Raw genomic sequence first — 13,799 nt, forward strand, 5'->3', positions numbered from 1 at the left:
CAATGTCCAAGAACTCATAGGGTCTGGTCCTGTGTAGACGCTCAATACAATTTTATTTTCTTCCCACTGTCTTCCCCGGGCCACAGGAAGACATGACACTCAGAGAGTTAGACCGTGAAATACTCTTCAGAGGTATGTTTAACACCGAAAATTAGCAATTATGCCTCCCTTAGAATGCTTTTCCATTGAGAAGCTCATAGTCTAAAAAATCATACACTTACAAAGGCAATTATTCTCTTTTATGCCACATGATTTTCTCATAATAAATACCCATTCACAATGTAGATTCCCCATCGATAGCAGGATCATCAATGCCAGCCCTGGGAAGGCTCACGGGGTGGTCGGTGGGGAGCTGTTAGTGGGTTTTCATTGGAAACAATGCAGTCTATGATTTTGACAGTTAAAATAGAAGGAGTAGGGAATCAATTTCCATTTAAGACTTTTAGAGCTGGGCACTCAATGGAAACTTGTTGAATTGAGCTAACGATGAGAGGGCTTTGCACCAGATGCATAACAGCAATATCTTTACAAGGAAACCCTTAATGTTCTAGAAGGGCTAATAGTCTTGGTAATTGGAGCTTCAAGAGGTATTTAGCTGGCAGAATTCTGAAATGCACTGTGAATCAAACAACCCAAATACTCACCTCTTTAAAAAGTAAAAGAATAAACAATATTCAGTTTGTTCTGACACATCCATAAACTACATGGAGGTAAGGGGTTTCCACAAATAAATGAATGATTTAAGAATGAATGAAAGCAGTGCACTTTGGGAGGCCAAGGCGAGCAGATCGCCTGAGGTCAGGAGTTCAAGACCAGCGTGGCCAACATGGTGAAACCCTGTTTCTACTAAAAATGTAAAAAATTAGCTGGGCATGGTGGCACACGTCTGTAGTCCCAGCTGCTTGGGAGGCTGAGGCAGAAGAATCGCTTGAACCTGGGAGGCAAAGGTTGCAGTGAGCCAAGATCACAACATTGCCTCCAGCCTGGGTGACTCGGTCTCAAAAAAAAAAAAAAAGAATGAATGAAATGAATGAAGACGAAGGGAGTCTGTGAGTGTGGTTCCACATCACAAGATAAAGATAAAGGGACACAAACCAGCAAACAAAATTACCTCCCCAATTTGTGTCTTTCATTCATTATTTGACACACAATTATTCATGTCCTTCATGTATTATTCAACACACCTTTATTGAGCACCTACTATGTACTAGGCATCATGCCTTCACTATGTTCTCAAAATACATCTGTAGAATACATGAAGACAAATTATACCTCATATTTTTATTTTTTATTTTTTGTTTTTATTTTTTGAGAGGGAGTCTCGCTCTGTCACCCAGGCTGGAGTGCAGCGGTGTGATCTCTGCTCACTGCAACCTCCACCTCCTGGATTCACGCCATTCTCCTGCCTCAGCCTCCTGAGTAGCTGGGACTACAGGCGCCCGCCACCACGCTCAGCTAATTTTTTGTACTTTTAGTAGAGACGGGGTTTCACCGTGTTAGCCAGGATGGTCTCAATCTCCTGACCTTGTGATCCACCCGCCTCAGCCTCCCAAAGTGCTGGGATGACAGGCGTGAGCCACCGCACCCGGCCTATACCTCATATTTTAAAATCCCACTAAGGCTATATATTAGATCTCAAAATGCCTGCTCTGCTATCACATCTATCTGCCTCCCTCCCAACCCCGGGTTAAACCTCTTCCCTCTTCTGAACATAGATTTGAGACTTCCCTTTTCATTTCTAGTTTTATTTCACTAAGAGCTGAAAGAATCCTCCTCAGAGGGTAGAGAAGGAGAAGAACCTAAATGGACGAATCAGAATCCTTTGTAGTAGGTAAATGGCAAGACCATGGTCTTGGAAACCAAACAATCAGCTGCTGAATTCAGTGTCTAGATCCCCCAGTTCTGAGCTGCATGACAATGCAAAAGTTGCAGTCACGCTTAGCCTGTGTACTTGTCTGTAAATGAGGAATACATATTCTAACAACAACAGCAATAATAATACAAATAACACCTACTTTGTAGCTTTTGGTGAGAATAACATGTGAAAAGGAACAAGCCAGGTCTATGGTCTGGGCAGTAATAAAAGGTTGCTACATTAGCACATCCTAAAACAAGCAGAGTTTGGAATGCGAGACGCAACCAATCCTTGTCACTCTACCCCTTTCCTTTTCAAATCCAGGGCTGGCCAGGTACAGCGGCTCACACCTGTAATCCCAGCACTTTGGGAGGCCAAGGCAGACAGACTGCTTGAGCCCAGGAGTTCAAGACCAGCTTGGACAACATGGCAAAGCCCTATCTGCAAAAAATTAGCTGGGCATGGTGGTGTGCACCTATAGTCCCAGCTACTAGGGAGGCTGAGGGGGGAGGATCACCTGAGCCTGGGCAGCGGAGGCTGCAGTGAACTGTGATTGCACCACTGCACTCCAGCCTGGGTGATAGAGTGAGACCCTGTCTCAAAAAAATCGTAAGTAATAAAAATAAAAATAAAATCCAGAGGCTCATTATATGTCTATTGAAAAGACAGACATCAACTTATGTATTCATCGTTGTTGTTTTCAATAAATAATTATTATTAGTCAAATATATGCAGACACTGCATGTTTAACTAAATATTATGTTTTGACTGAAACTGTTGGCCAGTGGCTCTCATCTCCATGTGAACCTTTTTATTTTTTTCTTTCATTCAGCAAATAGTTGTTGAGTGTTCACTATGTCACAGGTGCTCTCCCAGGGTCAGGGATAAAACAGGGACCTGGACAAGCAGAGAGACTGTATTCATGGAGTGTGCATTCCGGAGGAAGAGGTGGAAAATAAGTGACTTTTAGATGATTTACCGTGTCAGGAAATAAGTACTGTGAAGAAATAGCGAAGCAAGATAAAGGGACAGAGAGTGACAGGAGACAGGAAGGATGTTGATTTACGTAGGGTGACCTGTGTGAAAAGAGGATGCTTAAGTAAAGATCCTAATTGAAAGAAAGAGCAAGCCTTACAGACACTGGGGGGAGCATGTCAAGCAGCAAGAGCAGCACATACAAAGGTCCTGGGGTGCACGGACGCCTGGTGTGTTCTGGGGCTGGTGCAGCCAGAGCTCCATATTCATGTGCTTACATAAAATCTATAAATGTCAAGGTACTGCTGGTTATTTTTTCACACAGTAGCACCAGGAATGTCCTGTTTTTTACTTGCAATCTTATTGCAGTTCATATACCTCCCGGAGAGCACAGGAGATAATTATCTTTCCTAAAAAACATCATTAATCCACTTTCATCACTCCACAATAATGGCTATTAATGAAGAGTGCCCACCCAAACCACCCCTGGCATCCCAAAGCATGAGAACCTGCTGATTAGAAAGACATCTCTAAACAGATGCAAAGAAAGCAGAACTCTTCTCTTCCTCTTTCTCCAACACAGCAGGCCTTTGCTTTTGGCACCCGAGTTTTGCTCAAGGCATTCCAGGGAGCCCCTCCAGGAAGTCCAGCATGCCCACTGTTTGGCCAGGGGATTTTAATGAACAGACATGGAAGCAGTGACACAGCCAGGAACATGACCTTCACCAAGCAGACCAAGATGGGGAGAACTGCAGATCAAAGAAGCAAAGTGGAGAGTCTGGCTTCTAATTAGCAGAAAGTTAAAGTCATTTTGAATCATTAGAATTACTGACTTAGGGGTTTATTAAATAACATCCTCTCACATATATTTTCTATTAATACTCTGTGGTAGCTCCCGTTAGCTTCAGCTCTTGAGAACTTTGTGCATTAAGAGATAATATTTTAGAAAATCACAGGTATATTTTGTGCCAAGAAGTACAAGTTTGAATAATTTTCTTTTTATGAATACTAGATAACAATTTAGAAGTAATCAATTCTAATGGCACAGAACTCTTAAAATCCTGGGCATCAAATCATCACGGGAACAGAAAGAGAACCTTAGTTATCATTACATTCAACCTCTTCATTTCATCTTAGAGAACAGAGAGTAGCGGGGTGAAGTCCGACGTGCAGGTCACTTGAGGGAAACGAAGGGGACTGCAGCCAACAGTCCAAGGTACTCTCTCTCCTGCCCAGCTGCTTCCTTTCTAGCCTCTGATTTGTGGTTTCACTTTCCAGCTCCACTTGACACACTCTGTAAAAAATTCAGCAAGCCTTTCAAGTGCTTAAATTGCCATTTCTTTGTCTTTTAGCTTTTGTGCCTTTAATGCATATCTCACCTCTGAAAACTCAGGGTAAACAGAAACCATTTTTCTTATTATCTAAAGTTATTATATTTTGATATTTTTCCTACTAGGATGTGTGTGTGTGTGTGTATAAAATCATAAGTCGTGAGAAAAAAATCTTTTAGACATCACTTCAAATTTCACAGCTTTGAATCATTCTCATTTTACCCCTCAAAATATGTCACATTCTCCTCATCACAATGCAACTTGGAAAAACACTAACTTAAACGAATGGAAGTTGTTGAGATATGAAACAAGTGTAAAATATTTTTTGGAACTTTATGTGACTTTTAATCGTATCTAAATCACAATTCTACAAACTCCCAGTTAATTGTTGCCTTCCCTTGGCCTTGTTCAGCATATTCACGATGCAATGCCATGTGATGAAACCAACTGATCCCAAATAATTGATTGAGAAGTAGCCTTCTGAGGCGGAAAGAACATAAAACTAAGTTTAGAGAGCACTGACTCTGAACGTCAGAAGTTGGCTGGCTGCCCCAAACTCTGTGACTAAATGTTCTCATCTGAGGAATGAAAAATAAATAGTATTTATCCTATTGGTTGTGACATGATTTGGGTATTTGTCCCCTCCAAATCTCATGTGTTGAAATGTGCCAGGCGCAGCGGGTCGTGCCTGTAATCCCAGCACTTTGGGAAGCTGAGGAGGGCGGATCACTTAAGGTCAGGAGTTCAAGACCAGCCTGGCCAATATGGTGAAACCCTGTCAAAAACACAAAAATTGGCCAGGTGTGGTGGCACATGCCTGTAATCCCAGCTACTTGGGAGGCTGAGGCAGGAGATTCACTTGAACCTGGAAGGCAGAGGCTGCAGTGAGCTAAGATCGTGCCACTGCACTCCAGCCTGGGTGACAGAGTGAGACTCCAAAAAAAAAAAAAAAAAGAAAGAAATGTGATCCCCAGTTCCCTAGTGTTGGAGGGAGAGGCTGGTGGGAGGTATTTGGCTTATGGGGGTGGATCCCTCCTGAATGGCTTCCTGCCCCTGCCGTCCTTGCGATCATGAGTGAGTTCTCTGTCTATTAGTTACTACAAGATCTGATTGTTGAAAAGGGCCTGGCACTTTCTCCTCTGTCTTGCTTTGTCTCTCACCATGTGACATGCCTGCTCCCCCTTCACTTTACACCATGATTGTAAACTGCCTGAGGCCCTCACCAGAAACAGATGCTGGCACCATGCTTCTTGTACAGCCTGCAGAACAGTGAACCAAATAAACTTCGTTTTTGTAAAAATTACCCAACCTCAGGTATTCCTTTAGAGCAACACGAAATGGACGATTACAGGTTGCTATAAGAGTCATATGGAAGTAACTTATGATTCCTCTTGTATGATTCCTAGTATGCAGTATAGATACTCAATAAATACCATGTAACTGGTACATTTTTGTAAATGGGGTCCAAACTGTGAATCATTTAAAGTAAAGGGTTGTAATGCCATAATATTAATAAAAGTACAAAACTTTTCACTTGGTCTCTACTCATAAAATCGTAAGATAAACAATGGTGAATCTTACACTAGATGCAAATGACAGTATATCAGGTGACCATGATGTGGCCACTTCCTAAGCCAAATGCCTCTTCCCACCTTCCAGCAAAAGATAAGAATTCATCTCACCCCTTTTGACAACAGGCTAATTGTATTTTGCGGGGTGGTACTATGTTCCTTCTACCCCCTCAGTAAGTAGCCGCAAAGAGCCAGGTGCCCATGTTTAACTGGCACAGATGTGCCTATGTGTGGAACGGCCCTGAAATACGTGTTCTAGAAAATATTTGTGTTCCAGAAAAACTCTATGCTTAGGAAAATTGTGCAATAACATCATAAGGATTTTGGAAAAGACAAGATTAGAGTAGAACACTCCAGATCTTTGCAACTTTGTAATTACCTAATTATTGCAAATAATAATTATAATCAAAATTTTTAAAACTGGCATGTTTGAGAAGACATAAATTCTTAATAAATGAGAACTTACAGTAAACATGAGGCTTTCCCTTTAAAAAACGTGGATTGGTGCTTGGTAGAAGGGTTATAAGGAAAGGTTGAGTCTGCTGAATTATGGAAACAGGCGCAGTGCATCAGGATCGGGGAGAATTACTCAATAAGCACTTCTAAAAGAGAGGATTTGGCAAGTGAGTCAAGAGGCAGAACCTATTTGAATTGTATAGACCATCCTCTGTTCTTCTGAGGCGTGCTGCATTCAGTCATGTTAGTATACATTCCTTTAACTGCTGCTTCTTGCTAAGGCAAAATATCAGTTTTCTATGGAATACTGCATATGGAATAAAGTCATTTTTATGTTATATTATACATATATATGTATATACATATGTATATTATATTCATGTTATACATGTATATGTTACTACATATTAATATATATTCCCCTATTTAACCAATTACCTATGAGTTTTTGCCTTATAGAAATATTCAGTATATTAGAAACAGACTTTATTTAGACGAAGACCATAATGCATTGGTCCCTATACTGATAGCTCCTGATCTTCCCTAAAATGGGTGTAGTATTTTATTGTCTTAGTTTGGATAATCCCAAAAGCAAAGCCTGAGGCAAGGATTTTGGAGCAGATAATATATTTGGGAAGCACAAGGGAGGAAGTGTGAAAAATGAGGCAGAGAAGGGTGATACACAAATAAAGTTGATATTAAAAATCAGGTTTCTGCTCACTCCCAATGGGGACGCTCTAAGGAGCCGTGCATAACCTGACTCCGAATTGTCTCACAGGAAGCCGGGGCTTTTATCGACTGACTCTCAACAGTTGGGAGAGATCCCAGGGAGCCAGCTTCCCCACATTTACAGGACTGACTGACTTGCTGCTTAATAAGTCTCCAGGGCTGAGAAAGCCCTTAGGCAGAGAAGGATAGTGGCTGCAGACTGTCTACCTCGACTAGGTGAACTTAGGTGGACCAAAGGACTAGCAGAAAGAGAATTATGGTAGTTGTTATGTGTATTTAAGAAAAGACTGTTAGAGGCTTCAGAAATTTACATGAGACTAAATTAACTGGGAAAAACTGAAGTGTGCTAACTGAAACTATGGTTACATACCAGGCTGCCATGCTTAAATTTCAATGATTAGTAAATGTTCATTGGGCTAATCATGGCCCCATCCTCTGATAAAATAGAAGCAGCCCAATGCCTGTTACACCCATATCCCATTGAGAAGAAAGTGCCTACATTTACTACTCCTCTGGAGGAAGAAGCCCTTCGTGGTTCCTTAAGTATAGGAGGCCATGTTCTGTGCCACGTGACCTCTCCTCTAGAGGCTGCTGATTGGTTCACTGGGAACATGTGACCTAAGAGCTCCCATCTATAGGCTGTCTAATGCACATCTCCGCCCAATCAGCTTCTCCCTCAGAAACTTGAAGTGGTGGGAGTCAGAAGACTGCTCAGCTGGAAAGAGACACTCAAGGAAATGGGGAAACAAAGCAAACAGGGGGTATCAATAGTCTCCTGGGCCAAGGTGGTGACACAGAAACCCAATCACTAGAGCTGGTACTTTAACTTTCCCTCCAGTTCCTCAATCAACTTCCCATTTCCAGGAGACTTGGGTGTCCAGCTGTTGCAAGTTTTCTGAGATTCTCATCACCCTTACTTCTCAATTTCATGTTACTTCAACATAGCCTGTGTCCCTTTTTTTCTCATAGCTCAAAGAACCAAATTATAGTTAGAAATACCAGATGAGTATTGCCCATTCCTCAGTTTTGACCAGGTCTTTTCCCACTTGGTCCAAGGAAAATGTCCCTTGGAGACTACATATTCAATGCTGGGGGCTTGGCACTCACCGGTCATCAACAAAGATGACACTATCTGCAACTAATCTGAAAGGTAAAGCCATTACCTTTGCATTCACACATTTGCCAGAGAGATTTCTAGTCCCAAAATAGATTGATAGGGACATTTTTAGAAGCTATGGCAGCCGGGCGCAGTGGCTCACGCCTGTAATCCCAGCACTTTGGGAGGCCAAGGCGGGCGGATCACGAGGTGAAGAGATCAAGACCATCCTGTCCAACGTGGCGAAACCCTGTCTCTACTGAAAATAGAAAAATTAGCTGGGCTAGCTGGTCGTGGTGGCACATGCCTGTAGTCCCAACTACTTGGGAAGCTGAGGAAGGAGAATCGCTTGAATCCGGGAGGCAGAGGTTGCAGTGAGCTGAGATCGAGGCACTACGCTCCAGCCTGGAGACAGCAAGACTCTGTCTCAAAAAACAAAACAAACAAACAAACAAAAAAAACTGCGGCATTATTACCAAAGCTTGCATTTCCAAGCTGCAATAGTCAAACTGGCTTCTACCCGATCGGTTACCTAAAATTGAGCTTTAAACCAAAAGCTAAATTGTTCCGGAAGCCCTCTGGGCAGAGCAACTATCTCTTGCAATTAAATGTTGACATAATTCTTTCAGAGCCACAGCTTTGCTTTTGCTCCAAGGCTTCCTCCCAGGCATGTGAGAGCTGCCCTAGCCCCAGGTAAAGCAATCTTTCAAAACCTGTAAGCTCAAGGCAAGGGTCTTTGGACTTGGGGGTTTTGGTAAGAAGTTCAAATATCAAGAAAATTGTTCAGATGCAAATGAAGCTATTTGTGGTCACTCATTCAAGTATCTTCAAAGTGCCTACATCAAGCCAAACCTGAGCAAGGATCCAGGGGCATGGAAAGGTGGTGAAAAGTGGTCCTTGCCTTAGAGGAGTCTGCAGCAAGAGACAGACAGGAGAGGAGATATGATACAATACAGCATGGAGGTACTGTGACCACCGTAAGAACTAAGAGTTGTCTGGAAGTGAGGACTGGAGGTGAGAGTGATGGATGAGCATGAGTGTCCCCATGGATCCTGACGGGCGAGTAAGAGCTTGCCAGGCAAAGAAAGAGGAAAATGAAAGGTCAGTCATCAACAAAGATAATGTGCCAGCCACTGATACAGATGAGGATGTAGTAAAGGACAAAAGAAGACCCAAATCCTGGCCCTCACAGAGCTTATGAGAATAAAATAATATAAATTAGTGGAAAGTGCTTTAATAATGACAAGGTGATAGTCATGCATTGGTGACAGTCTGTCTCTCTGATCATCAATTTTTAGTTCTAAGAGGAGCTCATAACAGCATAATCTTCCAAGAATGCTCTCAGGTACTGCTTATATACAGCTTGGTCCTCCTCATTCTGTTTCCTTCTCAGGGGGGAAAAACAATACTAACGGGGAAGGGGAAATGCTCATAGTAGCTAATACTCTAATTCTCACTGACCTGTTACTCCCTGCTTGACACCATGCTAACACATAACAAGCATAGCCTCATTTAATGTTCCCACTGTCCCATAATCTCCATTTTGCCCAACAGGAAACTAAGGCTGAAAGAGACTGAGAAACTTCGGCAAGGAACTGCTATACTAACAGCTAGTCACCCTAGATTGCCAGGCAGGTTAAAGGAGCGGCTTGCACATGAGAAGGATTTAACACAGTTCCTGGTTTGCAGTAAGTGATCCACAAATGGTGGTTATTATTATTATTACTACTATGATCATTCCTATAGCAGTCCAGACTAATGACTCATAACTTCTTCCCCTATCAGAAGGATATCACTTTTCACTTGCTCTTCTTGGGAGCATGAGACCTTTTCCTCTTTCCCCGAATTTTTTATTCCGTATCTAATTTACAGACTGTACTTTTTTGCTTAGCCAAGAACCTGTCAGTTAGGTAACCCTAGCAACAAATAGAAATATGCAACTTTTTACAAGCTACTTCCTCAAAAAATCTTTCCATGATAGAGTTTATACATTGAACATTTTAAATACTGAACACTAAACTTGTGGATGCATAGTTAAACTTGAAAACACCACTTGCTTTACTGCCTCCCAGCCCCTACTCAAGTATTTCACACCTCCTAGAATGCTCTGCAATTTCTTTTCTGCCTAAGGCAGAAGCAATCCAACATGTAAAGGCTTCCTGGCCCCTCTCTGAGCTCCAAATATAATTTATATCACTCTCTTCATAGTTTCTTGATTGTGTTCATCTTACTACCACCATTTTGACATGCTGAATATTTAACAAGGCACATAACCAAAACAAATGCCTAAATCCCCAGTAAGGCCAAAGAATGCACGTACCACCTAGTGGTCAATCCCACCACAATGGATTCTAGTTTAGTTCTTTTGGTTTGGTTCAGTTTTGCTCATAGAACTTGAAGTCAGTGATTTTATTAGTTTTAATTATCAGTAAACGTCACTTGAAAGAATAAATGAATGAATACACAAAGAATGGACTGAATAAATGAACAGATGATAGACCAGAATGAGAACGTGGGAATAAGGAAATTGAAGAGAGAAAGCTACAATGTAAGTTTTAAAAGATTTCAGAGAATTGGGGATACTTCATCAGAAATTACCAATTTGACAAAATATGGTTACAAGAAAAGCTATTATTTGAACAAGATTACCTCCTTAGAGATTTCAGCTTCATCCTCCGGTGCACTCCCTTTTCTAATCTTCCCAAACACAACTTGCTTAAGCGGTTTCCTTTGTTATTTCCTGGTTTTCCCTCAGTGCAATCACTGCCATAGAACTAGAGGATCAGAAAGGAAGACTCAGAAATGCTCGGTCCCCATGAGCCATCATTTGGGACAGAATGCACATCTCACTTAGGCCTTAAGGTGAGGCTCAAGCAGCAGAGAAAAGGGGAAAGATGGGTTAGGGCTGCAGGCGCTGGCTAATTGTCTATACAGTCCCTAGATGACTGGCTGGATTTGGACAAAGAGAACACTGCATATATTTTATCAGGTCGACCCATGCCAATGTGTGTACATGCTTGTGTATGCATAGGGATGTATGTATATACACACACATACACATATGCATACTTCTGATGAATTTGTTTCCCATGGTAATAGTAATGAGAACTTTGAAACGACAGCACTGGCTTGAGTTTCTCCTTAACAAACACGATTGCTCTCACAAAATGTCAGGTCAATTATAGAAACCCAATAATGAACCAAAAATACCTTCCTGTGCACTCTTGGCTCATGAAGTACCCACTGACTGTGACAAGCACTAGTTAAGGTTTGGATTTTTTTTGTATTATTAATAAAATGATGCAAATGAAATGAGTTGCCTTTCAGAGATCATTATCAAAAGTCTAGATAGCAAAGTTCTGTCAAGCTGTTTTGCATTTTGCCACATAATCATCACAACAAAAGGTAGAGCTGCTTAGAAATCCAAATAAATTAATAGATAGATAAAACTATAATGATATTGATCTAGCAGCCCTGAACAGGCAATGCCCTATCGTCTTCCTTTGTGTAGAAGCTGTGTCTCTGTCTGATAATGCTTAGCAACAGGAAAAGTAAAATGAATGCTTGATGGCAGTTCTCAGGAATCCTAGACAATTCCTATAAACACTGACCCCTTTTCTAGAAAATAGGAAGCATTCCTATTTTCCAACAACTCTCTTTAGGATAAAGGAGCGTTCCAACAACTCTCTTTAGGATAACTTGATTCTCCTCAAGCTCAGACCCTAAAATGAATTCAAAACAATACTTTTCCCTGGTGGCATTCATTTGGTTATTCATTCAACAATCATTTATTCATTTTTTTCAACAATGAGTATTAATGCAGTTCCATTTCTATGTAGGAATGATCGCCAAGGAGAAGCATGGAATGTTAAAATTTATGTTTTAGGACCCCGGGGTGGAAACAGACATGAAAGGTTCTTGTCAGTGCTTAATGCAAATCAAATACGAGGCATTAGAGTTACCGTACACTAAGTTTAATATTGAAGAGCTTCCTGCCCCTGACCCTGCGCAATGAACTACACATGGCAACAGACCGTGCTGTCATCTCCAGCTGCTGCCCCTACACCTTTGTACTTTTCATTCCAGAAGTGTGAGCACTAACTGAAGAATCATGGAATGTTAGACCTAGAGGGTTCCTGAGTGATCATGATCTAATTCATGATTCACAGTGAATCAATGAATTAGTGGATGACCACTTCAGAGAAGAAATAGTTCATGGAATTTTAACATATGATAAGATGAAAGAGAGATGGTCCTTGCTGATGGGAGATGGGGTGCCCAGGACCGGACCAAGGCCTCTTCTCTCTTGATGTTTGCACAGCTTCTGAGGTGGACCCACAGAATCAAGGGCCCCATGGAATGTGAAGTAAAACCCATTCATCAAGGTCAAGGCTGTTTATGAGATGGCAAAACTCTGAGATGAGAGAGAATCAGTGACGTGCCCACAGTCAGCAAGCTCATGAAGACCTACAATTTGGCACTAAAATCAAAGTCCATGCCTCTCATTATAGCCCACTTCCATTTGGCTATAAAGAATTTTTTTTATGGAGAATTGTTTTGGATGTCTTGAATTTAAGGTGATGGTGGGCCATGCATGGGGCAATATCTAGGAAGTACTTCAATATACAGGTCTGTAGCTTAGCAGGGGAAATGTACCCATTTCTTAGATTTAGGAGTTGTCATTATAGAGAGGATAAATGATGTGCAAAGACAGGGTAGAAAGCTCCCAGTTAGGGGTTAAGGAGAAAAGCCAGAGAAGAGATGTCTGAAGCGGTAGGAGGAAAATGAAGCCAAGGACAAACAAGCATATTGTTTTTGAGATAAAGTGAGATATGGACTTTGAATTATGCCAAAATAATAAAGAGAGATTGAACTGAGATGCCATCCATGTACTTCTGCCAGTCACTTCCTTCTGTATCACAGCCTGTCTCCTGCTCTCTGCCTTCTTCCCAGAGAGGCTGCTTCCATGGACTCATGGGAGGAATAATGAGTAGGAGTTGACACGTGCTGTTTGTAAGAGGTCACTTTTGAAATTTCATGATTTGTCTAAGCCAGTTAAACACTGATATTATTAAACATTATATGCACTCATGATTCAATAACCTTAAAAGCAAAGACAATGAATACTCAAAATGAATCACTTCTTAACTATTTTATGTATGTATTTGACTGTTTTCTACGTTTTAAGATTATTTGTCTATTATATCTGCATGGCAGAAGTACTACATAATGGGGTAAAATAATGGGGTGTGGCTGTTCATCTCTCCCCAATGCCACATTCTATGATATGTCATTGGTAGCTTGAAATCAGCCATGGTGGAGGTATTTATATGATGAAAACAGGCAATGGCCACAAATCAGGGCTTGAACCACAGTGGAAAGAGATGACCCATCTGTCTGGGACCCAGTGGTCTGCCTTTTGGTTCTGGCCCTTTGGAAGGACTGGCTCAATTTCCTGCTCCTGCATCCTCCCAGTAATTCTCTGCTTTTCTTAAGCTTGTTTGAGTAGGTGTTTGTTACTTGCACGTGAATAGCCCACAACTGAGAATTCGACATTTTCAAAGTAAAGTCACATGTTTTAGAGTTAGGACTTGTGTCAGTTTAGACTTGCCTCAACCAATCAAGAAACGTACAGGCATCTGTTCAAAACAAGGCTCTGGACTAAGTCATTTAGGAAATGAAGGATTGCAGAGGAGACTGTTCTAGACACACAGGGTGTGGTGGGTAGGGAAGGGGGAAGAGTCAGCACAAGGCAGTGCACTCAAGCTAAACCAGGGAAAGATTCC

At 41.5% G+C, this 13,799-nt stretch overlaps 1 protein-coding gene and 1 long non-coding RNA gene across 2 annotated transcripts in view; both read right to left on the reverse strand.

Moving 5' to 3' along the window:
- The window catches only part of CDH13 (cadherin 13), a 1,182,232-nt gene that overhangs the window by 1,037,249 nt on the left and 131,184 nt on the right, over nt 1-13,799 (reverse strand). The window lies entirely within an intron of this gene.
- On the reverse strand, nt 3,690-7,509 carry LOC108521288 (uncharacterized). Its single transcript, XR_001883157.1, has 3 exons — nt 7,417-7,509; nt 6,199-6,334; nt 3,690-4,124 (listed from the first exon to the last, which is right to left on the reverse strand). It is a non-coding gene; the product is annotated as an uncharacterized LOC108521288 (long non-coding RNA).

The sequence above is a fragment of the Rhinopithecus bieti genome, unplaced genomic scaffold, assembly GCF_001698545.2.
Source record: "Rhinopithecus bieti isolate Rb0 unplaced genomic scaffold, ASM169854v2 scaffold_1618, whole genome shotgun sequence".
NCBI lineage: Eukaryota > Metazoa > Chordata > Mammalia > Primates > Cercopithecidae > Rhinopithecus > Rhinopithecus bieti.